The following is a 27,080-nucleotide window of genomic DNA, read 5'->3' on the forward strand; positions in this document are numbered from 1 at the left end:
ATAATTTCAGCAGTTTTATCACAAGCAGTTTCAGCAGTTTTAGCAGTTTCCGGCAGTTTTGCAGGCTTTGCATTAGAAGTGGAAACATTGCCAACACCAATTCTTTTACCATTGATAGTAGGAGGTGCAGCAACATGTGAATCATTAACATTACTAGTGGTGGTAATAGTCCAAACTTTAGCTACATTATTCTCTTTAGCTAGTTTTTCATTTTCTTCTCTTTCCCACCTAGCATGCAATTCAGCCATCAATCTTATATTCTCATTAATTCTAACTTGGATGGCATTTGCTGTAGTAACAATTTTACTTTCAATATCCTTATTAGGCATAAATTTCGATTTCAAAAGATCAACATCAGAGGCAAGACTATCAACCTTAGAAGCAAGAATATCAATTTTATTGAGCTTTTCCTCAACAAATTTGTTAAAAGTAGTTTGTGTACTAATAAATTCTTTAAGCATAGCTTCAAGTCCAGGGGGTGTGTTCCTATTATTGTTGTAAGAATTCCCATAAGAATTACCATAACCGTTACCATTATTATAAGGATATGGCCTATAGTTATTACTAGAATTGTTCCGATAAGCATTGTTGTTGAAATTATTATTTTTAATGAAGTTCACATCAACATGTTCTTCTTGGGCAACCAATGAAGCTAATGGAACATTATTAGGATCAACATTAGTCCTATCATTCACAAGCATAGACATAATAGCATCAATCTTATCACTCAAGGAAGAGGTTTCTTCGACAGAATTTACCTTCTTACCTTGTGGAGCTCTTTCCGTGTGCCATTCAGAGTAATTAATCATCATATTATCAAGAAGCTTTGTTGCTTCACCAAGAGTGATGGACATAAAGGTACCTCCAGCAGCTGAATCCAATAGGTTCCGCGAAGAAAAGTTCAGTCCTGCATAAAAGGTTTGGATGATCATCCAAGTAGTCAGTCCATGGGTTGGGCAATTTTTTACCAAAGATTTCATTCTCTCCCATGCTTGAGCAACATGTTCATTATCTAATTGTTTAAAATTCATTATGCTACTCCTCAAAGATATAATTTTAGCGGGAGGATAATATCTACCAATAAAAGCATCCTTACATTTAGTCCATGAATCAATACTATTTCTAGGCAGAGATAGCAACCAATCTTTAGCTCTTCCTCTTAAGGAGAAAGGAAACAATTTTAATTTTATAATGTCACCATCTACATCCTTATACTTTTGCATTTCACATAATTCAACAAAATTATTAAGATGGGCAGCGGCATCATCAGAACTAACACCAGAAAATTGCTCTCGCATAACAAGATTCAGTAAAGCAGGTTTAATTTCAAAGAATTCTGCTGTAGTAGCAGGTGGAGCAATAGGTGTGCATAAGAAATCATTATTATTTGTGGTTGTGAAGTCACACAACTTAGTATTTTCAGGAGTACCCATTTTAGCAGTAGTAAATAAAGCAAACTAGATAAAATGAATGCAAGTAACTAATTTTTTTTTGTGTTTTTGATATAGAGAGCAAGACAGTAAATAAAGTAGAACTAGCAACTAATTTTTTGTGTGTTTTGATATAATGCAGCAAACAAAGTAGTAAATAAAATAAAGCAAGACAAAAACAAAGTAAAGAGATTGGATTGTGGAGACTCCCCTTGCAGCGTGTCTTGATCTTCCCGACAATGACGCCAGAAAATATGCTTGATGGCGTGTAACACACACGTTCGTTGGGAACCCCAAGAGGAAGGTATGTTGCACACAGTAGCAAGTTTTCCCTCAGAAAGAAACCAAGGTTTATCGAACCAGGAGGAGCCAAGAAGCACGTTGAAGGTTGATGGCGGCGGGATGTAGTGCGGCGCAACACCAGGGATTTCGGCGCCAACGTGGAACCTGCACAACACAACCAAAGTACTTTGCCCCAACGAAACAGTGAGGTTGTCAATCTCACCGGCTTGCTGTAACAAAGGATTAGATGTATAGTGTGGATGATGATTGTTTGCAGAAAACAGTAGAACAAGTATTGCAGTAGATTGTATTCAATGTAAAAGAATGGACCGGGGTCCACAGTTCACTAGAGGTGTCTCTCCCATAAGATAAATAGCATGTTGGGTGAACAAATTACAGTCGAGCAATTGACAAATAGAGAGGGCATGACCATGCACATACATGATATGATGAGTATTGTGAGATTTAATTGGGCATTACGACAAAGTACATACACCGCTATCCAGCATGCATCTATGCCTAAAAAGTCCACCTTCAGGTTATCATCCGAACCCCTTCCAGTATTAAGTTGTAAACAACAGACAATTGCATTAAGTATGGTGCGTAATGTAATCAATAACTACATCCTTGGACATAGCATCAATGTTTTATCCCTAGTGGCAACAGCACATCCACAACCTTAGAACTTTTCTGTCACTGTCCCAGATTTAATGGAGGCATGAACCCACTATCGAGCATAAATACTCCCTCTTGGAGTTAAGAGCAAAAACTTGGCCAGAGTCTCTACTAATAACGGAGAGCATGCAAGATCATAAACAACACATAGGTAATAGATTGATAATCAACATAACATAGTATTCTCTATCCATCGGATCCCGACAAACACAACATATAGTATTACAGATAGATGATCTTGATCATGTTAGGCAGCTCACAAGATCCAACAATGAAGCACATAAGGAGAAGACGACCATCTAGCTACTGCTATGGACCCATAGTCCAGGGGTGAACTACTCACTCATCACTCCGGAGGCGACCATGGCGGTGAAGAGTCCTCCGGGAGATGATTCCCCTCTCCGGCAGGGTGCCGGAGGCGATCTCCTGAATCCCCCGAGATGGGATTGGCGGCGGCGGCATCTCTGGAAGGTTTTTCGTATCGTGGCTCTCGGTACTGGGGGTTTCGCGATGGAGGCTTTAAGTAGGCGGAAGGGCAACGCGGGGGGCCACACGAGGGCCCCACACACCAGGGACGCGTGGCCAAGACCTGGGCCGCGCCGCCCTGTTGTGGCGGCGCCTCGTGGCCCCACTTCCTTTCCCCCTCGGTCTTCTGGAAGCTTCGTGCAAAAATAGGCCCCTGGGCGTTGATTTCGTCCAATTCCGAGAATATTTCCTTTGTAGGATTTCTGAAACCAAAAACAGCAGAAAATAGCAACTGGCTCTTCGGCATCTCGTTAATAGGTTAGTGCCGGAAAATGCATAAATACGACATATAATGTGTATAAAACATGTAGATATCATCAATAATGTGGCATGGAACATAAGAAATTATCGATACGTCGGAGACGTATCATTCATGGCTTTAGTTAGCGGCCCAATGTTCTTCTCTAACATTATGCATGCTCTAACCATTAAATGAGTGGTAAATCTCCCTTACTTCAGACAAGACGGACATGCATAGCAACTCACATGATATTCAACAAAGTGTTGATGGCGTCCCCAGGAACATGGTTATCGCACAACAAACAACTTAATAAGAGATAAAGTGCATAAGTACATATTCAATACCACAATAGTTTTTATGCTATTTGTCCCATGAGCTATATATTGCAAAGGCGAATGATGGAAATTTAAAGGTAGCACTCAAGCAATTTACTTTGGAATGGCGGAGAAATACCATGTAGTAGGTAGGTATGGTGGACACAAATGGCATAGTGGTTGGCTCAAGGATTTTGAATGCATGAGAAGTATTCCCTCTTGATACAAGGTTTAGGCTAGCAAGGTTATTTGAAACAAACACAAGGATGAACCGGTGCAGACAAACTCACATAAAAGACATATTGTAAACATTATAAGACTCTACACCGTCTTCCTTTTTGTTCAAAACTCAATACTAGAAATTATCTAGACTTTAGAGAGACCAAATATGCAAACCAAATTTTAGCAAGCTCTATGTATTTCTTCATTAATGGGTGCAAAGTATATGATGCAAGAGCTTAAACATGAGCACAAAAATTGCCAAGTATCAAATTATTCAAGACATTTTAGAATTACTACATGTAGCATTTCCCGATTCCAACCATATAACAATTTAACGAAGAAGATTCAACCTTCGCCATGAATACTATGAGTAAAGCCTAAGGACATATTTGTCCATATGCAACAGCGGAGCGTGTCTCTCTCCCACACAATGAATGCTAGGATCCATTTTATTCAAACAAAAACAAAAACAAAAACAAACCGACGCTCCAAGCAAAGCACATAAGATGTGATGGAATAAAAATATAGTTTCAGGGGAGGAACCTGATAATGTTGTCGATGAAGAAGGGGATGCCTTGGGCATCCCCAAGCTTAGACGCTTGAGTCTTCTTAAAATATGCAGGGGTGAACCACCGGGGCATCCCCAAGCTTAGAGCTTTCACTCTCCTTGATCATATTGCATCATTTCCCTCTCTTGATCCTTGAAAACTTCCTCCACACCAAACTCGAAACAACTCATTAGAGGGTTAGTGCACAATAAAAATTTATATGTTCAGAGGTGAAATAATCATTCTTAACACTTCTGGACATTGCACAAAGCTACTGGACATTAATGGAACAAAGAAATTCATCCATCATAGCAAAAGAGGCAATGCAAAATAAAAGGCAGAATCTGTCAAAACAGAACAGTTCGTAAAGACGAATTTTAAAGTGGCACCAGACTTGCTCAAATGAAAATGCCCAAATTTAATGAAAGTTGCGTAAATATCTGAAGATCACGCATGTAAATTGGCATATTTTTCTGAGCTACCTACAGAGAGGCAGGTCGAAATTCGTGACAGCAAAGAAATCTGTTTCTGCGCAGTAATCCAAATCTAGTATGAACCTTACTATCAAAGACTTTACTTGGCACAACAATGCACAAAACTAAGATAAGGAGAGGTTGCAACAGTAGTAACAACTTCCAAGACTCAAATATAAAATAAAAGTACTGTAGTAAAAACATGGGTTGTCTCCCATAAGCGCTTTTCTTTAACGCCTTTCAGCTAGGCGCAGAAAGTGTATATCAAGTGTTATCAAGAGATGAAGCATTAACATCATAATTTGTTCTAATAATAGAATCAAAAGGTAACTTCATTCTCTTTCTAGGGAAGTGTTCCATACCTTTCTTGAGAGGAGATTGATATTTAATATTACCTTCCTTCATATCAATGATAGCTCCAACAGTTCGAAGAAAAGGTCTTCCCAATATAACGGGACAAGATGCATTGCATTCAATATCCAAGACAACAAAATCAACGGGGACAAGGTTATTGTTAACCATAATATGAACATTATCAACTCTCCCCAAAGGTTTCTTTGTAGCATTATCAACAAGATTAACATCCAAATAACAATTCTTCAATGGTGGCAAGTCAAGCATATCATAAATTTTCTTAGGCATAACGGAAATACTTGCACCAAGATCACATAAAGCATTACAATCAAAGTCATTGACCTTCATCTTAATGATGGGCTCCCAACCATCCTCTAACTTTCTAGGAATAGAAGTTTCAAGTTTTAGTTTCTCTTCTCTAGCTTTTATGAGAGCATTTGTGATATGTTTTGTAAAGGCCAAATTAATAGCACTAGCATTGGGACTCTTAGCAAGTTTTTGTAAGAACTTTATAACTTCAGAGATGTGACAATCATCAAAGTCCAAATCATTATGATCTACAGCAATGGGATCATCATCCTCAATGTTGGAAAAAATTTCAGCAGTTTTATCACAGGCAGTTTCAGCAGTTTTAGCAGTTTCCGGCAGTTTTGCAGGCTTTGCATTAGAAGTAGTAACATTGCCAACACCAATTATTTTACCATTGATAGTAGGAGGTGCAGCAACATGTGAATCATTAACATTACTAGTGGTGGTAATAGTCCAAACTTTAGCTACATTATTCTCTTTAGCAAGTTTTTCATTTTCTTCTCTTTCCCACCTAGCATGCAATTCAGCCATCAATCTTATATTCTCATTAATTCTAACTTGGATGGTATTTGCTGTAGTAACAATTTTATTTTCAATATCCTTATTAGGCATAACTTTCAATTTCAAAAGATCAACATCAGAGGCAAGTCTATCAACCTTAGAAGCAAGAATATCAATTATATCAAGCTTTTCCTCAACAGATTTGTTAAAAGCAGTTTGTGTACTAATAAATTCTTTAAGCATAGCTTCAAGTCCAGGGGGTGTGTTCCTATTATTGTTGTAAGAATTCCCATAAGAATTACCATAACCGTTACCATTAGCAGAAGGATATGGCCTATAGTTGTTACCAGAATTATTCCTATAAGCATTGTTGTTGAAATTATTATTTTTAATGAAGTTCACATCAACATGTTCTTCTTGGGCAACCAATGAAGCTAACGGAACATTATTAGGATCAACATTAGTCCTACCATTTACAAGCATAGACATAATAGCATCAATCTTATCACTCAAGGAGGAGGTTTCTTCGACAGAATTTACCTTCTTACCTTGTGGAGCTCTTTCCGTGTGCCATTCAGAGTAATTAATCATCATATTATCAAGAAGCTTTGTTGCTTCACCAAGAGTGATGGACATAAAGGTACCTCCAGCAGCTGAATCCAATAGGTTCCGCGAAGAAAAGTTCAGTCCTGCATAAAAGGTTTGGATGATCATCCAAGTGGTCAGTCCATGGGTTGGGCAATTTTTAACCCAAGATTTCATTCTCTCCCATGCTTGAGCAACATGTTCATTATCTAATTGCTTGAAATTCATTATGATACTTCTCAAAGATATAATTTTAGCGGGAGGATGATATCTACCAATAAAAGCATCCTTGCATTTAGTCCATGAATCAATACTATTTCTAGGCAGAGATAGCAACCAATCTTTAGCTCTTCCTCTTAAGGAGAAAGGAAACAATTTTAATTTTATAATGTCACCATCTACATCCTTATACTTTTGCATTTCACACAATTCAACAAAATTATTGAGATGGGCAGCAGCATCATCAGAACTAACACCAGAAAATTGCTCTCTCATAACAAGATTCAGTAAAGCAGGTTTAATTTCAAAGAATTCTGCTGTAGTAGCAGGTGGAGCAATAGGTGTGCATAAGAAATCATTATTATTTGTGGTTGTGAAGTCACACAACTTAGTATTTTTAGGAGTACCCATTTTAGCAGTAGTAAATAAAGCAAACTAGATAAAATAAATGCAAGTAACTAAATTTTTTTGTGTTTTAGATATAGAGAACAAGACAGTAAATAAAGTAAAACTAGCAACTAATTTTTTTGTGTTTTGATATAGGTGCAGCAAACAAGAAAGTAAATAAAATAAAGCAAGACAAAAACAAAGTAAAGAGATTGGATTGTGGAGACTCCCCTTGCAGCGTGTCTTGATCTCCCCGGCAACGGCGCCAGAAAAAGAGCTTGATGGCGTGTAATACACACGTTCGTTGGGAACCCCAAGAGGAAGGTATGATGTACACAGTAGCAAGTTTTCCCTCAGAAAGAAACCAAGGTTTATCGAACCAGGAGGAGCCAAGAAGCACGTTGAAGGTTGATGGCGGCGGGATGTAGTGCGGCGCAACACCAGGGATTCCGGCGCCAACGTGGAACCTGCACAACACAACCAAAGTACTTTGCCCCAACGAAACAGTGAGGTTGTCAATCTCACCGGCTTGCTGTAACAAAGGATTAGATGTATAGTGTGGATGATGATTGTTTGCAGAAAACAGTAGAACAAGTATTGCAGTAGATTGTATTTACTGTAAAAGAATGGACCGGGGTCCACAGTTCACTAGAGGTGTCTCTCCCATAAGATAAATAGCATGTTGGGTGAACAAATTACAGTCGGGCAATTGACAAATAGAGAGGGCATGACAATGCACATACATGATATGATAAGTATAGTGAGATTTAATTGGGCATTACGACAAAGTACATAGACCGCTATCCAGCATGCATCTATGCCTAAAAAGTCCACCTTCAGGTTATCATCCGAACCCCTTCCAGTATTAAGTTGCAAACAACAGACAATTGCATTAAGTATGGTGCGTAATGTAATCAATAACTACATCCTCGGACATAGCATCAATGTTTTATCCCTAGTGGCAACAGCACGTCCACAACCTTAGAACTTTCTGTCACTGTCCCAGATTTAATGGAGGCATGAACCCACTATCGAGCATAAATACTCCCTCTTGGAGTTAAGAGCAAAAACTTGGCCAGAGTCTCTACTAATAACGGAGAGCATGCAAGATCATAAACAACACATAGGTAATAGATTGATAATCAACATAACATAGTATTCTCTATCCATCGGATCCCGACAAACACAACATATAGTATTACAGATAGATGATCTTGATCATGTTAGGCAGCTCACAAGATCCAACAATGAAGCATATAAGGAGAAGACGACCATCTAGCTACTGCTATGGACCCATAGTCCAGGGGTGAACTACTCACTCATCACTCCGGAGGCGACCATGGCGGTGAAGAGTCCTCCGGGAGATGATTCCCCTCTCCGGTAGGGTGCTGGAGGCGATCTCCTGAATCCCCCGAGATGGGATTGGCGGCGGCGGCGTCTCAGTAAGGTTTTCCGTATCGTGGCTCTCGATACTGGTGGTTTCGCGACGGAGGCTTTAAGTAGGCGGAAGGGCAGGTCAAAGGGCGTCACGGGGGGCCCACACACCAGGGCCGCGCGGCCAGGGCCCAGGCCGCGCCGCCCTGTTGTGTCGCCACCTCGTGGCCCCACTTCGTCTCCCCTCCGGTCTTCTGGAGGCTTCGTGTAAAAATAGGCCCCTGGGCATTGATTTCGTCCAATTCCGAGAATATTTCCTTTGTAGGATTTCTGAAACCAAAAACAGCAGAAAACAGCAACTGGCTCTTCGGCATCTCGTTAATAGGTTAGTGCCGGAAAATGCATAAATACGACATAAAGTATGCATAAAACATGTAGATATCATCAATAATGTGGCATGGAACATAAGAAATTATCGATACGTCGGAGACGTATCACTCACCTCAGTCAGTAATGTTTAGACGAGATTTATATGGCCCGAGGCTTCGTGCATGGAACGCCTTACTTCTTCGTTTGGAATCCATTCAATTTTCTTAAGGGCCTAATGAATTTCGTTGGAACTTACAATCCAATGGAAAGTTCACAGTAAGTTCATTGTACAATGAAATTATCCAACCTGATATACCAGTTGATAAGAACAAGAAGATTTGGAAGATGAAAATACCGCAAAAAAATTAGATTTTTGGCTGCTATTTACGCCGAGGAGTAATCCTAACCAAAGATAATGAGACGATTAAACAATTGTTTTTCCAGTGCCGCTTTGCTAGATCTATATGGTCATGCATCCAAATAGTTTCTGATCTGTATCCCCCGACTAGTGTAGCTAATATCTTTGGTAATTGGCTTCATGGTATTGATCACAGGTTTAGAACGCTTATTAGGGTGGGAGCTGTTGTTGCCTACTCGACGGTACTCCGGAGGAGGGATCCTCACGGAGGGGGGAAGAAGTAGGGACCATACAGCGGAGAGCACTCGGGACAGTGGTGCGCGATTTACCCAGCTGCGGAACACCTGCTCGTTATCTGGGCGCTTTCGCGTTGTTACAATGAGTTGTTGTTGTGCCTCTAGGGCTCCTAGGATCCGGCTTATAGAGGCGCCAGGATCTAGGGTTTCTACGGAGAGTCCTACTCGGATTACAATCTTGCCTAACTACGGAACATTACATTGCCGTGCACGTCAAGGGAAAACCGGTATAGTTCTAGGAACTATCGAGGGTTCGAATCCCTCTCTCTCCTTTTGCTTATTGAATATCCGCCTAGCCCTAATACGCCGTACTGGATCCGGCTACCCCTGATGGGCCAGGCCGGATCCGGATTCCAAAGAAGGTTGGCTAGATCCGGCTCCTTGTTCCTGGGCTGGACTTTCTCCATCCTGATCAACAGCAATTGGGCCGCCCGATGGGCCGTATGCCACCATCACCATCTGTGGGCCACGCGAGCTTGCCGGATCTAGCCACTGTCGATGGTACACCCATGAAGTATACCCACAACAGGAGCGCTTGCCGTTATATGGTCGCTATGGCTATGCAGAAGTGACAAGGTTTTTAACGATAAGAATTGTTCTATGTTGCAGGTCATATACAGATGTACCTCTATTCTCTGTTCGTGGTCTGCGCTGCAAAGAGTGGGGAACCGCAACCTCTTTACGGAGGTCTGTGCATGGTTGGAGGCTACGGTGAGGGATACTTTTTCTCTACATGGGTAGCAGCATAATCTATGGATCGGATTGGACCATCTCTTTCACCCTAGGCGTTCTACAATTGTTCATGAATGATATGTAATTCATCTTTTTTTTTATTTTGAGATATTTGAGACTCTCGAATGGCTGTGTGCATCTTGGTTAGGCAGAGGCCGGGTGTAATTGCTTGTCTTAAGTAATAAAGCGTCCATTATCAAAAAAACGTATATCACCCCGTGTCATACTGGGAAGATATTTTCAGATCTTGTGTGCAACATATTCTCAAACCTTCACTACCATGTTCCTTCTGTATCTGGGCATATATCTCTTTTTCTCTGTCTCGCCTTTACATCCCATTCGAAACTTGCGGTTGTTTCCAAATTTTTATGAAATTCTATAAGATTCAATATCAGGAGGTTCACATATTCAAAATATGAACTTGTCTGCCAAGACAAATTTATTTATGTCACTTTGGTGTTGCGAAAAAATGGCATCATAGTCTAACAAAATGAAAAACTAGTTTTCTTCTTTACCTCAAGTGATTTCTTCGAATCAAGAGCGCCGTATAAATTTCACGCGGTATTCCACTACTTTGCACCCAAGCAAGCAAGTTATTGACACAAATTACACAAGTGAGTGGGAATTATTCTGGACTGATGTGAACCATATGATGGCCTGATGGGCCATTAAGCTAACCTAACTATGGTTGTCTTGCACGGACTCAGTGACAAAAGGTGATGTGGATGCCTCCTCCAATCCAGCAGAAAGATGAACTTCGTTTCCAGGTCAAAAGATTTTTACTCCCCTCATTTTCCCCTTTCCAAAGGGAGCAAGATCTGTGGATTGGTATGTTGAAGCTTTGTCACTAGTAAAAAGTACATAGTGAACAATTAGGCTGCTGCTTCACCTAATCATCAAACCTTATCACATCTAGAAAACCATTGCCTTCTTTGACTTGGCCTGCTGGCCATGGCCAAGTGTTAGTTTTTTAAAACTTGATTATTGACTTCGTATGCCTTACATAATACCTTGATGCTAAAAGATATCTTGGTGAAACTACACATATTTATTTTTAAAGAAAATCTTTACGTGAGATTAGTCACTTCACAAGTGACACTGCCTTTTATTCTGTGCTAATCCTGACATGTAAGTAACTGCTATTTGCCTCTCAAAAAAAAATGCTGATTTATGTTGGAGTCATCAAGCAACATGCAAGAGATCTGATCCATCTGGGGAAACTCTCATTTGCAAATAGTTAGCACTGTATCATTTTATTAATTGTTGGTTTGCCCATTTTTTTAGGCATCAACTTCGATTTGTTGTATTGATTTTCAAACCGCGAAAGCTTAACTGTCTTGGCACTGATCGAATTGACCATCCGCTTACACAGTGACCCCATGATTTGTTCATTGCACAAAAGTGCATTTCTCTGGTGTACTTTTATCCTTTAACTAGTCAAAGATCGTGCTTATTGGTCAAATTAATATAAACCGAAGGTTGTGCTCAGTGAAAATAAAAATATCTTCAATGTAATCTCGTTTTCACGGATGAGCTGGCTATATATCATGACAGCCTACGCTGTTTGTATTATTGAAACCCTGGATTAACTAGCATCATTTGTGATCTACGTGTTGTTGACTTTAATGTAAATATTATCCAGTGATTAAGGATAGATAAAAATTCGGACAAATATGTGTAATGTGATAATCCTAGTTTGCATGACTCAGAACTCTGATAAAAACTTCGAATCATTAGTTTGATTAGCATGATCATGCTACTTGACGTTGTTTTGGATTTCTCAATGTTTTCTTGAGATACTGGACTACTGTTTCTTCTTCTTTTTTGCGAATCTTGGACTACTATTTCAACACAAACGGTGCCCCAAGTAGTCAAGTATACACACCGGGGTGAACCAATCCATTTTACACTAGAAGGTGGGGAAAAACATGTGCAAACGGGCCCTTTTGATTCCCACTGAATGATTGACCAGTAAGCGTTGGCAATATAATTGGATCCCATAAAGAACAATCCAAAAAATTAACAGACAAGCAGTAACAAACAAAGGCAGAGATCTTCGGAAGGAGGTTAGAAATCTCTCGATAGAGCCACTGAAGGATATATATATCGGTCGATCCTACGTTGAGACATGGGTGATAGCTTCCAAGTAAGCTCCAATTTGGAAGACAGTGTAGTTAATCATAAAAATTGCATGTGCAGCTGGGCAAGCAACTATGTCCAACTTATATGCTAATCGTACTGAGATATTAGTGACATGGTTTTACACATCACTATGGAAGAGCGGAGAGAGGCGAGTGATCTAGCGCGAGAACGGTGGAAGCGGCGGCTGTGGCGAGCCGCCGACGGCGGCAGGGACAGCAAGCGTCATAGAGAGATAGAGAGAGGGCAGATCGAGTGGGTGTGGTAGGGTGAACCGGCAAGGTCGGACGCTCGCCCTACCTTGACTCGGTGCAACGAAAATTTTATACGTATGCATATGTTGTATTTCTGAGTTTGTTTCGATCGAGCGGAGAAAAGCCCTAACCTCTTGGGCCGCGTGAAAACTTGGCCGACTACCCGAATCCCTGCAAGTATAGAAGCGCTCGTATGGTTGCTTGACAGAGCCATAGCTCGCCTCGTGACCTAGGGCGCGGTTGGTAGGATGCATCCCCTTTGGTTCGCATCGGGCCAGCAATTTTTGGTCTGTTTGGTTGCCTGGGCCAAACTACGTTGTTGCAGGAACCGCTTCTCAAAGCAGTGTCGGGACAGGCCCTGCAGGAACGGCCGGTTCGGTAGTTTTCAGCGATGCAGGCAAATCTCCACGCCCGCTGATGCAAAGTGGAATCTTCCGAACGGGCGGAGACGAGAATGGAGATGGCGGGAGCTGCGGCGCGCATCGGCGAAAAGCGAAAAGGGGGCGGGAAGGATTCCGTCACCCCCCGCCGCTCGCCATGGCCTATTTCTACCCTCTCCTCCACTGCCCCCCCCACATTTCGAGCTCCTCCTCCCGTCGGCAAGCAGGTAAGAGGCGCACGCATCTCCTGTCGGCGACGGTTGCAGCAGCGGCGGCGGCGGCGAGTACAGCTGGGCTACCTCCTGGTCCAGCGCATCTTCACCTCCGGCCATGACTGTAAGCCATCTCTTATCCCCGTACCGCGGTGATGTTTAGATCTAGGTTAGGAGTTGCCAGATCTTGCCTAGGGTTTGATCTTGTAGCAGGGGTTAGTTCGGATTGTAGTGAGCTATCATGATCTAGCTAAGATTCGACATTTCCGTATGCTACTGCCATGATCTTGCCTATGATTTGTTCTTGTAGCAGGGGTTAGTCCAAAATGTGCTCACCTGCCATGATCTTGCAAGGGTTTGTGTTATTCACCGTTGCAATGTACTGCTTGTCTGATTTAGGATGATTGTTGGTATGGTTTGTGCTATTCACAGTTGCAATGAACTGCTTGTCTCATTTAGGTTGTACTACGGTGTGTGTAGGATTATTTCTGCGATGACTTTAGCTAGGCGCTTGTCTGCGTTGGGGACTCTCAGATCCCTTCCCAAGTTCCCGATTCGCAGCCCACGTATGAGTCCAAGGTCACCCCTCTACCTGTGTCTGACCCGGTGGCTCAGGTAGCGGCAGAGGTGGCGGCTAGGCTGGCCACCTCTAAGAAGAACAAGAACCACAGGAAAGTGGAGAGGGCCTTGAAGACCAGGCAGGAAAGGAGTGCCACCATGAAATGACTTCCATTCATGACCAGCTTCGTGTTGGAGAAGATGTACGGCTTGATCCAGAGCGGAGTGAGAACTGACAAAGGCTTCAAGGAAGTCCATCTCAATACTATGGCGAAGGGCCTAGCTGACCACTGTGGTGTGACCGTCTGCTCCACTCAGGTGTACAACCACCTGAGGAAGTGGAGGCAGAGGTGGCTCACCATTAGCAGGCTCCACGATCTAAGCGATGCTCAGTGGTGCGAGGACACCACATGCATCGTCCTTGAGGGTGAGTACTACTGCGAGCATGTCGCGGTGAGCACCTCACTAACTCAGTCCTCCTCACTAACTTTCTTGATCAACCACGAGAAAAACTAACATGATTGTCCCTTCGTATCGTAGAATCACCCAAAGGACGCGGAGTTCCTGAACGTGCCCATCGCCAACTACAATGAGATGCATACCATCTTCTCCTTCGGCCTCGCCACCGGCAAGTCCGCCATGGGATCCAGTGAGCCCCTGGGATCGCCAGCACCACCTCCTGCACCTGAGGATGCTGAGACCCAGGAGTCCGACACGGTCAACCTCGATGCTGACATGCCCGACGACGCGCCTGAGAAGCCGACTGATGTCTACGCACGCTTCTATTCATGTAGACAGTGTTGGGCCTCCAAGAGCAGAGGTTTGTAGAACAACAGCAAGTTTCCCTTAAGTGAATCACCCAAGGTTTATCGAACTCAGGGAGGTAGAGGTCAAAGGTATCCCTCTCAAGCAACCCTGCAATTAAGATACAAGAAGTCTCTTGTGTCCCCAACACATCTAATACACTTGTCAGATGTATAGGTGCACTAGTTCGGCGAAGAGATAGTGAAATACAAGTAATATGGATGATTGTAAGTAGTAATTGCAATCTGAAATAAAAATGGCAGCAAGCGAACATGTAACAGAACTTGTTGGAAACGGTGTTTCAATGCTTAGAAACAAGGCCTAGGGATCATACTTTCACTAGTGGACACTCTCAACAATGATCACATAACTGAATATGACTGGATTTTTTAGGGTTTTCGCGACGGAGAGAATATATAGGCGAAGGGGCGATGTCGGTGGAGTCCCGAGGGGCCCACACCCTAGGGGGGCGCGCCCCACCTCTTGGCCGCGCCGCTAGGTGGTGTGGCCACCTCGTGGGCCCTCTCTGTCTCTCCTTCGGTGTTCTGGAACCCTCCGTGGAAAATAGGAAGTTCGGCTTTTGTTTCGTCCAATTCGGAGAATATTTCCTGTGTAAGATTTCTGAAACCAAAAATAGCAGAAAACAGGAACTGGCGCTTCGGCATCTTGTTAATAGGTTAGTTCCGGAAAATGCATCAAAACGATACAAAGTATGAATAAAACATGTAGGTATTGTCATAAAACTAGCATCGAACATAAGAAATTATAGATACGTTGGAGACGTATCAAGCATCCCCAAGCTTAGTTCCTACTCGCCCCCGAGTAGGTAAACGATAACAAGGATAATTTCTTAAGTGACATGCTACCAACATGATCTTGATCAATACTATTGTAAAGCATATGAAATGAATGAAGTGATTCAAAGCAATGGTAAAGATAAAGACTAAACAAATGAATCATATAGCAAAGAATTTTCATGAATAGTACTTTCAAGACAAGCATCAACAAGTCTTGCATAAGAGTTAACTCATAAAGCAATAGATTCTTAATAGAAGGTTTTAAAACAACACAAAGGATGATTAAAGTTTCAGCAATTGCTTTCAACTTGTAACATGTATATCTCATGGATAGTTGTCAACATAAAGTAATATAACAAGTGCAATAAGTAAACATGTAAGAATCAATGCACACAGTTGACACAAGTGTTTGCTTCTAAGATAGAAAGAAGTAGGTAAACTGACTCGACATAAAGTAAAAGAAAGGCCCTTCGCAGAGGGAAGCAGGGATTACTCATGTGCTAGAGCTTTTTATTTTGAAAACATGGAAACAATTTGTCAACGGTAGTAATAATTCATATGTGTTATGCAAAAGACCTCTTATAAGTTGCAAGCCTCATGCATCGAATACCAATAGTGCCCGCACCTTGTCCTAATTAGCTCGGATTTCCATGGATTATCATTGCATTACATATGTTTCAACCAAGTGTCACAAAGGGGTACCTCTAAGCCACCTGTACAAAGGTCCAAGGAGATAGATCGCATTTGATTTCTCAGTTTTGATAGATCTCAACTTGAGGACATCCATACCGGGACAACATAGAAAACAGATAATGGACTCCTCTTTAATGCTTAAGCATTCAAAAACAGATAATATTCTCATAAGAGATTGAGGATTAATGTCCAACTGAAACTTCCACCAAGATACATGGCTTTGGTTGGCGGCCCAATGTTCTTCTCTAACAATATGCATACTCAAACCATTTAATCATGATAAATCACCCTTACTTCAGACAAGACGAACATGCATAGCAACTCACATGATATTCAACAAAGGTGTAACAGTTGATGGCGTCCCCAGAAACATGGTTACCGCTCAACAAGCAACTTATAAGATATAAGATACATAAGCAACATATTCAATACCACAATAGTTTTTTAATCTATTTTCCCATGAGCTATGTATTGCAAAGACAAGGAGTGAAATTTTAAACGTAGCACACAAGAAATTTACTTTGGAATGGCAGAGAAATACCACATAGTAGGTAGTTATGGTGGACACAAATGGCATGGGTTTTGGCTCAAGGTTTTTGGATGCACGAGAAGCATTCCCTCTCAGTACAAGGCTTTGGCTAGCAAGGTTGTTTGAAGCAAACGCAAGTATGAACCGGTACAGCAAAACTTACATAAGAACATATTGCAAGCATTATAAGACTCTCCACTGTCTTCCTTGTTGTTCAAACACTTTTACCAGAAAATATCTAGACTTTAGAGGGACCAATTATGCAAACCAAATTTCAACAAGCTCTATGGTAGTTCTTCATTAATAGGTTTAAACTACATGATGCAAGAGCTTAAACATGATCTACTTGAGAACTCAAAACAATTACCAAGTATCAAATTATTCAAGACAATATACCAATTACCACATGAAGCATTTTCTGTTTCCAAACAAATAGCAATGATGCGGCTTTCAACTTTAGCCATGAATATTAAAGTAAAACGAAGAACACAAGTGTTCAAATGAAAAAGCGGAGCGTGTCTCTCTCCCACACATGGATTGCTAGGATCCGAATTTATTCAAACACAAACAAAAATAAAAACATACAGACGCTCCAAGTAAAGCACATAAGATGTGACGGAATAAAAATATAGTTTCACTAGAGGTGACCTGATAAGTGGTCGATGAAGAAGGGGATGCCTTGGGCATCCCCATGCTTAGATGCTTGAGTCTTCTTGAAATATGCAGGGATGAACCACGGGGGCATCCCCAAGCGTAGACTTTTCACTCTTCTTGATCATATTATATCATCCTCCTCTCTTGACCCTTGAAAACTTCCTCCACACCAAACTCAAAACAAACTCATTAGAGGGTTAGTGCATAATAAAAAATTCACATGTTCAGAGAGGACACAATCATTCCCAACACTTCTGGACATTACCCAAAGCTACTGAAAGTTAATGGAACAAAGAAATCCATTCAACACAGTAAAAGAGGCAATGCGAAATAAAAGGTAGAATCTGTCAAAACAGAACAGTCCGTAAAGACGAATTTTTTTGAGGCACTTAACATGCTCAGATGAAGAAGCTCAAATTTAATGAAAGTTGCGTACATATCTGAGGAACACGCATGAATTTTGGCAGAATTTTTAGAGTCTCCTACAGAGAGATCTACTCAAATTCGTGATAGCTAAAATCTGTTTCTGCGCAGGAATCCAAATCTATTATCAACTTTACTATCAAAGACTTTACTTGGCACAACAATGCAATAAAATAAAGATAAGGAGAGGCAGAGGTTGCTACAGTAGTAACAACTTCCAAGACACAACAAATAGTAGCAAAATAAAAAACATGGGTTATCTCCCAAGAAGTGCTTTCTTTATAGCCATTAAGATGGGCTCAGTAATTTTAATGATACTCTCGCAAGAAATAAGAGTTGAAGCTAAAGAGAGCATCAAAAGCAAATAAGAAGCACTTTTAAGTCTCACCCACTTCCTATGAAAAGGAATCTTGTAAATAAACAAGTCATGTAAGCATAATGCAATAAGCATAGAAAGGCAACACAAGCGCAACTTCAAGATTCTCAACATATAGAGGGGAAACTTAATATTATTAAGATGCATATAACCATGTTTCCCTCTCTCATAATAACTTTCAGTAGCATCATGAACAAACTCAACAATATAACTATCACATGAAATATTCTTATCATGAGCTACATGCATAAAATTATTACTCTCCACATAAGCATAGTCATTACTATTAATTGTAGTGGGAGCAAATTCAATAAAATAGCTATCATTATTATTCTCATCATCATAATCATCATCTATAGGAGGCATATTGTAATCATAATTAATTTTCTCCTCAATAGTAGGTGGACTGAAAATATGATAGTCATCATTGTAATCATCATATATAGGAGGTAAAGTATCACCAAAGTAAATTTTCTCCTCCATGCTTGGGGGACTAAAAATATCATGCTCATCAAAACCAGCTTCCCCAAGCTTAGAACTTTCTATATCATTATGGAAAGAAACATGGATAGTACTAATACTATGGCAATTATTAATATCATCATTTTCAGAATTAGTGTCCCAGAGATCTTCAATATCAAAGGTAGTGTGCTCTTGCTGACGTGCAGTTGACACACGTCCGTAGGGAACCCCAAGAGGAAGGTGTTGATGCGTACATCAGCGATTTTTTCCCCAGTATGAAACCAAGGTTATCGAACCAGTAGGAGTCAAGGAACACGTGAAGGTTGTTGGTGACGGAGTGTAGTGCGGTGCAACACCAGGGATTCCGGCGCCAACATGGAACCTGCACAACACAATCAAAGTACTTTGCCCCAACGTAACAGTGAGGTTGTCAATCTCACCGGCTTGCTGTAAACAAAGGATTAAATGTATTGTGTGGAAGATGATGTTTGTTTGCGAAGAACAGTAAAGAACAATTGCAGTAGATTGTATTTCAGATTTAAAGAATGGACCGGGATCCACAGTTCACTAGTGGTGTCTCTCCCATAAGATAAATAGCATGTTGGGTGAACAAATTACAGTTGGGCAATTGACAAATAGAGAAGGCATAACAATGTACATACATATATCATGATGAGTACTATGAAATTTAATCAGGGCATTACGACAAAGTACATAGACCGCTATCCAGCATGCATCTATGCCTAAAAAGTCCACCTTCAGGTTATCATCCGAACCCCTTCCAGTATTAAGTTGCAAACAACAGACAATTGCATTAAGTATGGTGCGTAATGTAATCAACACAAATATCCTTTGACAAAGCATTGATGTTTTATCCCTAGTGGCAACAGCACATCCACAACCTTAGAACTTTCTCACATCGTCCTGCATTCAATGGAGGCATGAACCCACTATTGAGCATAAATACTCCCTCTTGGAGTCAGAAGTATCAACTTGGCCAGAGCCTCTACTAGCAACGGAGAGCATGCAAGAACATAAACAACATATATGATAGATTGATAATCAACTTGACATAGTATTCAATATTCATCGGATCCAAACAAACACAACATGTAGCATTACAAATAGATGATCTTGATCATGATAGGCAGCTCACAAGATCTAACATGATAGCACAAGGAGGAGAAGACAACCATCTAGCTACTGCTATGGACCCATAGTCCAGGGGTGAACTACTCACACATCGATCCGGAGGCGATCATGGCGACGAAGAGAGCTCCGGGAGATGATTCCCCTCTCCGGCAGGGTGCCGGAGGCGATCTCCTGAATCCCCCGAGATGGGATTGGCGGCGGCGGCGTCTCAGTAAGGTTTTCCGTATCGTGGCTCTCGGTACTGGGGGTTTCGCAACGAAGGCTCTAAGTAGGCGGAAGGGTAGGTTTAGGGGCGGCACGAGGGCCCCACACGCCAGGGCCGCGCGGCCAGGATCTGGGCCGCGCCGCCCTGTTGTGTCGGCGCCTCGTTGCCCCACTTCGTTATCCTTTCGGTCTTCTGGAAGCTTCGTAGAAAAATAAGCCCCTGGGCGTTGATTTCGTCCAATTCCGAGAATATTTCCTTTGTAGGATTTCTGAAACCAAAAACAGCAGAAAACAGCAACTGGCTCTTCGGCTTCTCGTCAATAGGTTAGTGCCGGAAAATGCATAATAATGACATATAATGTGTATAAAACATGTGAGTATCATCAATAAAGTAGCATGGAACATAAGAAATTATAGATACGTTTGAGACGTATCAAGCATCCCCAAGCTTAGTTCCTACTCGCCCGCGAGTAGGTAAACGATAACAAAGATAATTTCTGAAGTGACATGCTATCATAATCTTGATCAATACTATTGTAAAGCATATGAGATGAATGCAGCGATTCGAAGCAATGATGAAGATAATGAGTAAACAAATGAATCATATAGCAAAGACTTTTCATGAATAATACTTTCAAGTCAAGCATCAATAAGACTTGCATAAGAGTTACTCATAAAGCAATAAATTCTTAGTAAAGGCATTGAAGCAACACAAAGGAAGATATAAGTTTCAGCAGTTGCTTTCAACTTCAACATATATATCTCATGGATAATTGTCAACACAAAGTAATATAACAAGTGCAATAGGTAAACATGTAAGAATCAATGCACACAGTTGATACAAGTGTTTGCTTCTGAGATAGAAAGAATAGGTGAACTGACTCAACAATAAAGTAGAAGATTGGCCCTTCGCAGAGGGAAGCATGGATTACTATTTTTGTGCTAGAGCTTTTCATTTTGAAAACAAGAAACAATTTTGTCAACGGTAGTAATAAAGCATATGTGTTATGTATAAGATATCCTATAAGTTGCAAGCCTCATGCATAGTATACCAATAGTGCTCGCACCTTGTCCTAATTAGCTTGGATTAACATGGATTATCATTGCATAGCATATGTTTCAACCAAGTGTCACAAAGGGGTACCTCTATGCCGCCTGTAAAAAGGTCTAAGGAGAAAGCTCGCATTGGATTTCTCGCTTTTGATTATTCTCAACTTAGACATCCATACCGGGACAACATAGATAACAGATAATGGACTCCTCTTTAATGCATAAGCATTCAACAACAGTTAAAATTCTCATAAGAGATTGAGGATTAATTGTCCAAACTGAAACTTCCACCATGAATCATGGCTTTAGTTAGCGGCCCAATGTTCTTCTCTAACAATATGCATACTCAAACCATTTGATCATGAAAATCGCCCTTACTTCAGACAAGACGAACATGCATAGCAACTCACATGATATTCAACAAAGGTAAAAGTTGATGGCATCCCCAGAAACATGGTTACCGCTCAACAAGCAACTTATTAAGAAATAAGACACATAAGTACATATTCTTCACCACAATAGTTTTTGAGGCTATTTTCCCATGAGCTATATATTGTAAAGATAAAGAATAGAATTTTAAAGGTAGCACTCAAGTAATTTACTTTGGAATGGCAGAGAAATACCATGTAGTAGGTAGGTATGGTGGACACAAATGGCATAGTTTTTGGCTCAAGGATTTGGATGCATGAGAAGAATTCCTCTCAATACAAGGCTAGGCTAGCAAGGTTGTTTGAAGCAAACTCAAGTATAAAAGGTGCAGCAAAGCTCAGATATGAACATATTGTAAGTATTATAAGACTTTACATTGTCTCCTTGTTGTTCAAACACCTTAAACAGAAAATATCTAGACTCTAGAGAAACTAATCATGCAAACCAAATTTTAACAAGCTCTATGTAGTTCTTCATTAATGGGTGCAAAGTACATGATGCAAGAGCTTAAACATGATCTATATGAGCACAACAATTGCCAAGTATCAATTATTCAAGACATTATACCATTTACCACATGCAGCATTTTCTGTTTCCAACCATATAACAATGAATGAAGTAGTTCAACATTCGCAATGAACATTAAGAATAAAGCTAAGAACATATGTGTTCATACGAAACAGCGGAGCGTGTCTCTCTCCCAAACAAGGAATGCTAGGATCCGATTTTATTCAAACAAAAACAAAAACAAAAACAAACAGACGCTCGAAGTAAAGCACATAAGATGTGACGGAATAAAAATATAGTTTCACTAGAGGTGACCTGATAAGTTGTCGATGAAGAAGGGATGCCTTGGGCATCCCCAAGCTTAGATGCTTGAGTCTTCTTAAAATATGCAGGGATGAACCATGGGGGCATCCCCAAGCTTAGACTTTTCACTCTTCTTGATCATATTGTATCATCCTCCTCTCTTGACCCTTGAAAACTTCCTCCACACCAAACTCAAAACAAACTCATTAGAGGGTTAGTGCATAATTGAAAATTCATATATTCAGAGGTGAAATAATCATTCTTAACACTTATGGACATTGCACAAAGCTACTGAAAGTTAATGGAACAAAGAAATCCATCAAACATAGCAAAACAGGCAATGCGAAATAAAAGGCAGAATCTGTCAAAACAGAACAGTCCGTAAAGACGAATTTTTCTGGGGCACTTAACTTGCTCAGATGAAAATGCTCAAATTGAATGAAAGTTGCGTACATATCTGAGGATCACGCACGTAAATTGGCAGATTTGTCTGAGTTACCTACAGAGAATCCTACCCAAATTCGTGACAGCAAGAAATCTGTTTCTGCGCAGTAATCCAAATCTAGTATTGACTTTACTATCAAAGACTTTACTTGGCACAACAATGCAATAAAATAAAGATAAGGAGAGGTTGCTACAGTAGTAACAACTTCCAAGACTCAAATATAAAAAAGTGTTGTAGTTAAATAATGGGATGTCTCCCATAAGCGCTTTTCTTTAACGCCTTTCAGCTAGGCGCAGAAAGTGTGTATCAAGTATTATCAAGAGATGAAGCGTTAGCATTCTTACCAGGGGCTTTGCGCCTACCCTTCTTACTCTTATTCTTACTCTTTGGTTTAGGGAATATATGACCACATCCAGGTATCGAGGAATTTAGAGTGCCTTTCCCCACATCTATGATTACTCCCAAGAGTTTCAACAGGGATCTTCCAAGTGTGATTTGTCCTGTCCCTACACATTCAATAACAAGATAATCAGTGGATACCGTCCTTCCAAGAAGGGTTGTGAATACTCCTTCAGCTATTCGCTTAGGAATTATAACAGAGTTATCAGTAAGAGTTATTCCTTCTTCACCTTCAGTAAGTCCCCAGAGTGTCAAAGATTCATAAATACTTTCAGGCATAAGGCAAAATTTAGTCATAATATCACAACGGGCATAAAAAAAATTACCATCAATAGTAGCTTTAATAGTAGGGTCCCACATTGAATGTTTAGAGTTTATTGGAACATAATCAAAATGCTCACGAATCCGACTATACCCTTCTTTTAAGCAAGATACATTTGTCTCAAGAGTATTCAATCTATTATAAATACTAACAAGAGATGGATCAAAATTATTGGCGGAGCTAGATGATGTAACCAATTTTTTTATGGCATTAAAAGCTTGATCCCCATCACAGTGAAGGAAATCTCCTCCCACTACAGCATCTAAGGCATATCTATAGCGAAGAATAAGCCCAAAATAAAAGTTACTAAGAAGCAAACTTAGAGTCATTTTAGGTTCAGTTTTACTATAAGAATAAAAAATTCTAGACCAAACTTCTTTAAAACTCTCTTCACCTCCTTGTTTAAAGGTGAAGATCGATTCCTCAGGTGATAGAGTAACAACTACAGGACTAGTCATGATAATAAAATTAAGTAAATGCAAATAACTAATTTTTTTGTGTTTTTAATATGGAGAACAAGACAGTAAATAAAGTAAAACTAGCAACTAATTTTTTTGTGTTTTTGATATAAGAGCAAACAAAGCAGTAAATAAAATAAAGTAAAGCAAGACAAAAACAAAGTAAAGAGATTGGATGTGGGAGACTCTGATACGTCTCCAACGTACCTATAATTTCTGATGTTCCATGCTTGTTTTATGACAATACTTACATGTTTTGCTTGCACTTTATAATGTTTTTATGCATTTTCCGGAACTAACCTATTAACGAGATGCCGAAGGACCAGTTGCTGTTTTCTGTTGTTTTTGGTTCCAGAAAGGCTGTTCGGGCAATATTCTCGGAATTCGATGAAATCAACGCCCAGAACCTTATTTTTCCCGGAACCTTCAAGAAAGTCAGAGGGGGACCAGAGGGGAGCCCTGGGGGCCCCACACAACAGGGCCGCGCGGGCTCCACCCTGGCCGCGCCGGCCTAGTGTGAGGAGGCCCCGTGGCCCCTCCGACTCCGACTCTTCACCTATTTAAGCCCTAGTGACCTAAAACATCGATACCAATTGACGAAACTCCAGAAAGACTCCAGGGGCGCCGCCACCATCGCGAAACTCCAATTCGGGGGACAGAAGTCTCTGTTCCGGCACCCTGCCGGGACGGGGAAGTGCCCCCGGAAGCCATCTCCATCGACGCCACTGCCTCCATCATGCTCCGTGAGTAGTTCCCCCATGGACTACGGGTTCTAGCTGTAGCTAGTTGGTACTCTCTCCCCCATGTACTTCAATACAATGATCTCATGAGCTGCCTTACATGATTGAGATTCATCTGATGTAATCGGTGTTGTGTTTGATGGGATCCGATGGATTGTTACATTATGATTAGTCTATCTATAAAGTTTGTGAAGTTATTGTTGCTGCAATCTTGTTGTGTTTAATGCTTGTCACTAGGGCCCGAGTGGTATGATCTTAGATTTAAGCTCTATACTTATTGCTTAGATTGTATCTACAAGTTGTTTGCACATGTCTATGTCCGGAACCAAAGGCCCCTGATACGTCCAAAACGTATCTACTTTCCCGAACACTTTTGCTATTGTTTTGCCTCTAATTTGTGTATTTTGGATGCAACTAACACGGACTAACGCTGTTTTCAGCAGAACTGCTCTGGTGTCTCGTTTTTGTGCAGAAATCCAACTTTCGGGAAAAACCTCGGAATTTATGCAGAAGGCCCTATTTTCCCAGGAAACTAACGGAGCCAGAAGGGCAATTGAAGTGGAGGCCCGAGGGCCCCACACCATGGGGCGGCGCGGCCCAGGGGGGGCCCGCGCGGCCCTGTGGTGTGGCCCCCTCGGCCGGCCTCCGACGCCCTCTTTCGGACTACTTATTCGCTTCGACCTAAAAACACCAGGAGAGAAGTCGAAGTCGCCAGAAACCCTCCAGAATGCCGCCACATCGCGAAACTCCGTCGCGGGAGCCAGAAGTCTCCGTTCTGGCACTCCGCCGGGACGGGGAATTGGAGGAGATCATCACCGCCATCACCGCCAACGCCTCTACATCAACCAGCCATGTTTCCCCCATCCATGTGTGAGTAATTCCCCCGCTGTAGGTGAAGGGGATGGTAGGGATTGGATGAGATTGGTCATGTAATAGCATAAGATTGTTAGGGCATAGTGCCTAGTGTCCGTTATTGGTACTTGATGATATTGTTGCAACTTGTTATGCTTAATGCTTGTCACTAGGGCCCGAGTGCCATGATCTCAGATCTGAACATGTTATTGTTTCATGAAGATAATCATTGTTTATGGTCTTATCTATAAGTTGTATACACATGTCGCTGTCCGGAACCGATGGCCCCGAAGTGACAGAAATCGGGACAACCGGAGGGAATGGTAGCGATGTGAGGATCACATGTGTTCACGGAGTGTTAATGCTTTGCTCCGGTACTTTATTAAAAGGAGTACCTTAATATCCAGTAGTTTCCCTTGAGGCCCGGCTGCCACCGGCTGGTAGGACAAAAGATGTTGTGCAAGTTTCTCATTGCGAGCACGCACGACTATATATGGAACACATGCCTATTGATTGCTTTGTACTTGGACACCGTTTTATTATTATCTGCAAATGCCCTGCTATGATTGTTACATGAGTTTCTCTCATCCATGCAACGCCCGTCATCCGTCCCCGTGCCTACAGTATTTTAATCCTGCTGTTTACTATAATCACTACTGCTGTCTCTGTTACTCTGTTGCTGTTATTTCACTACTGCTACTGCTATAAAACTGTTACTACTGATAAACTCTTGCGAGCAAGTCTGTTTCCAGGTGCAACTGAATTGACAACTCCGTTGTTAAGGCTTCCAAGTGTCCTTTGTCTCCCCTTGTGTCGAATCAATAAATTGGGTTTTACTTCCCTCGAAGACTGTTGCGATCCCCTATACTTGTGGGTCATCAAGACTATTTTCTGGCGCCGTTGCCGGGGAGCATAGCTTTATTTGGAAGTTCACTTGGATTAATATTGTTCGCTGCAAATTCTCCATCATGGGTAAACCTCGCGATACTAAGATCGCCATATTACCATCCACTACAAGAAAAGGTACAGTTCTGAATACCTCCGCTGCACTTGATTCACCATCTGTGATTGATAAACTTGTTTCACCGCCGCATGCTTCGCATGTGGGTACATCTGCTGAATCTGAACACTCTCATAATATTGATAATGTTTCTGCTGTGCTTGATGATAGTGGTTCATTGGGATCCTTTCTAGATGCTACAATTGCTAGGTCTAGACAAATTGAAAATACTGAAACTCCTAATGCTACTACACCTGTTAGTTCACCTGAACTTGATTATTTTAGTGATGATCCTGAGGAAGATTATGTGGAGCTTGATGATGATTTTATTGAAAAATGCAATGCTACTACTGATGCAAGAAAAATTAAAAAGTTGCTTGCAGAACATACTGTTAGATATAAACTGTCTCCTGATCCTAAATTTGCCACATCTCCTATAAACATTAGGGATAAAGATTATGATTTTTCTCTTGATCTATCTCATATAGCTATTGTTGAGAAAACACCTTTCTGTGGTACTGAAAAAGAAAGTGCTGTTGAACACATGACTGAGTTATCTACTTTGAGTAGCTTGTTTTCTGATGATGTTAAGAAGCGTACTTACTTTGTTGCTAAAATATTTCCATTCTCATTAAAGGATGACGCTAAAACTTGGTATAATAATTTGCCACCAAATTCTATTAAAAGTCCGAAAGAATTGCTTGCTGTTTTCTTTCGGAAATATTTTCCTGCTAGTGCTCAACA

The sequence above is a fragment of the Lolium perenne genome, chromosome 1, assembly GCF_019359855.2.
Source record: "Lolium perenne isolate Kyuss_39 chromosome 1, Kyuss_2.0, whole genome shotgun sequence".
Classification (NCBI taxonomy): domain Eukaryota; kingdom Viridiplantae; phylum Streptophyta; class Magnoliopsida; order Poales; family Poaceae; genus Lolium; species Lolium perenne.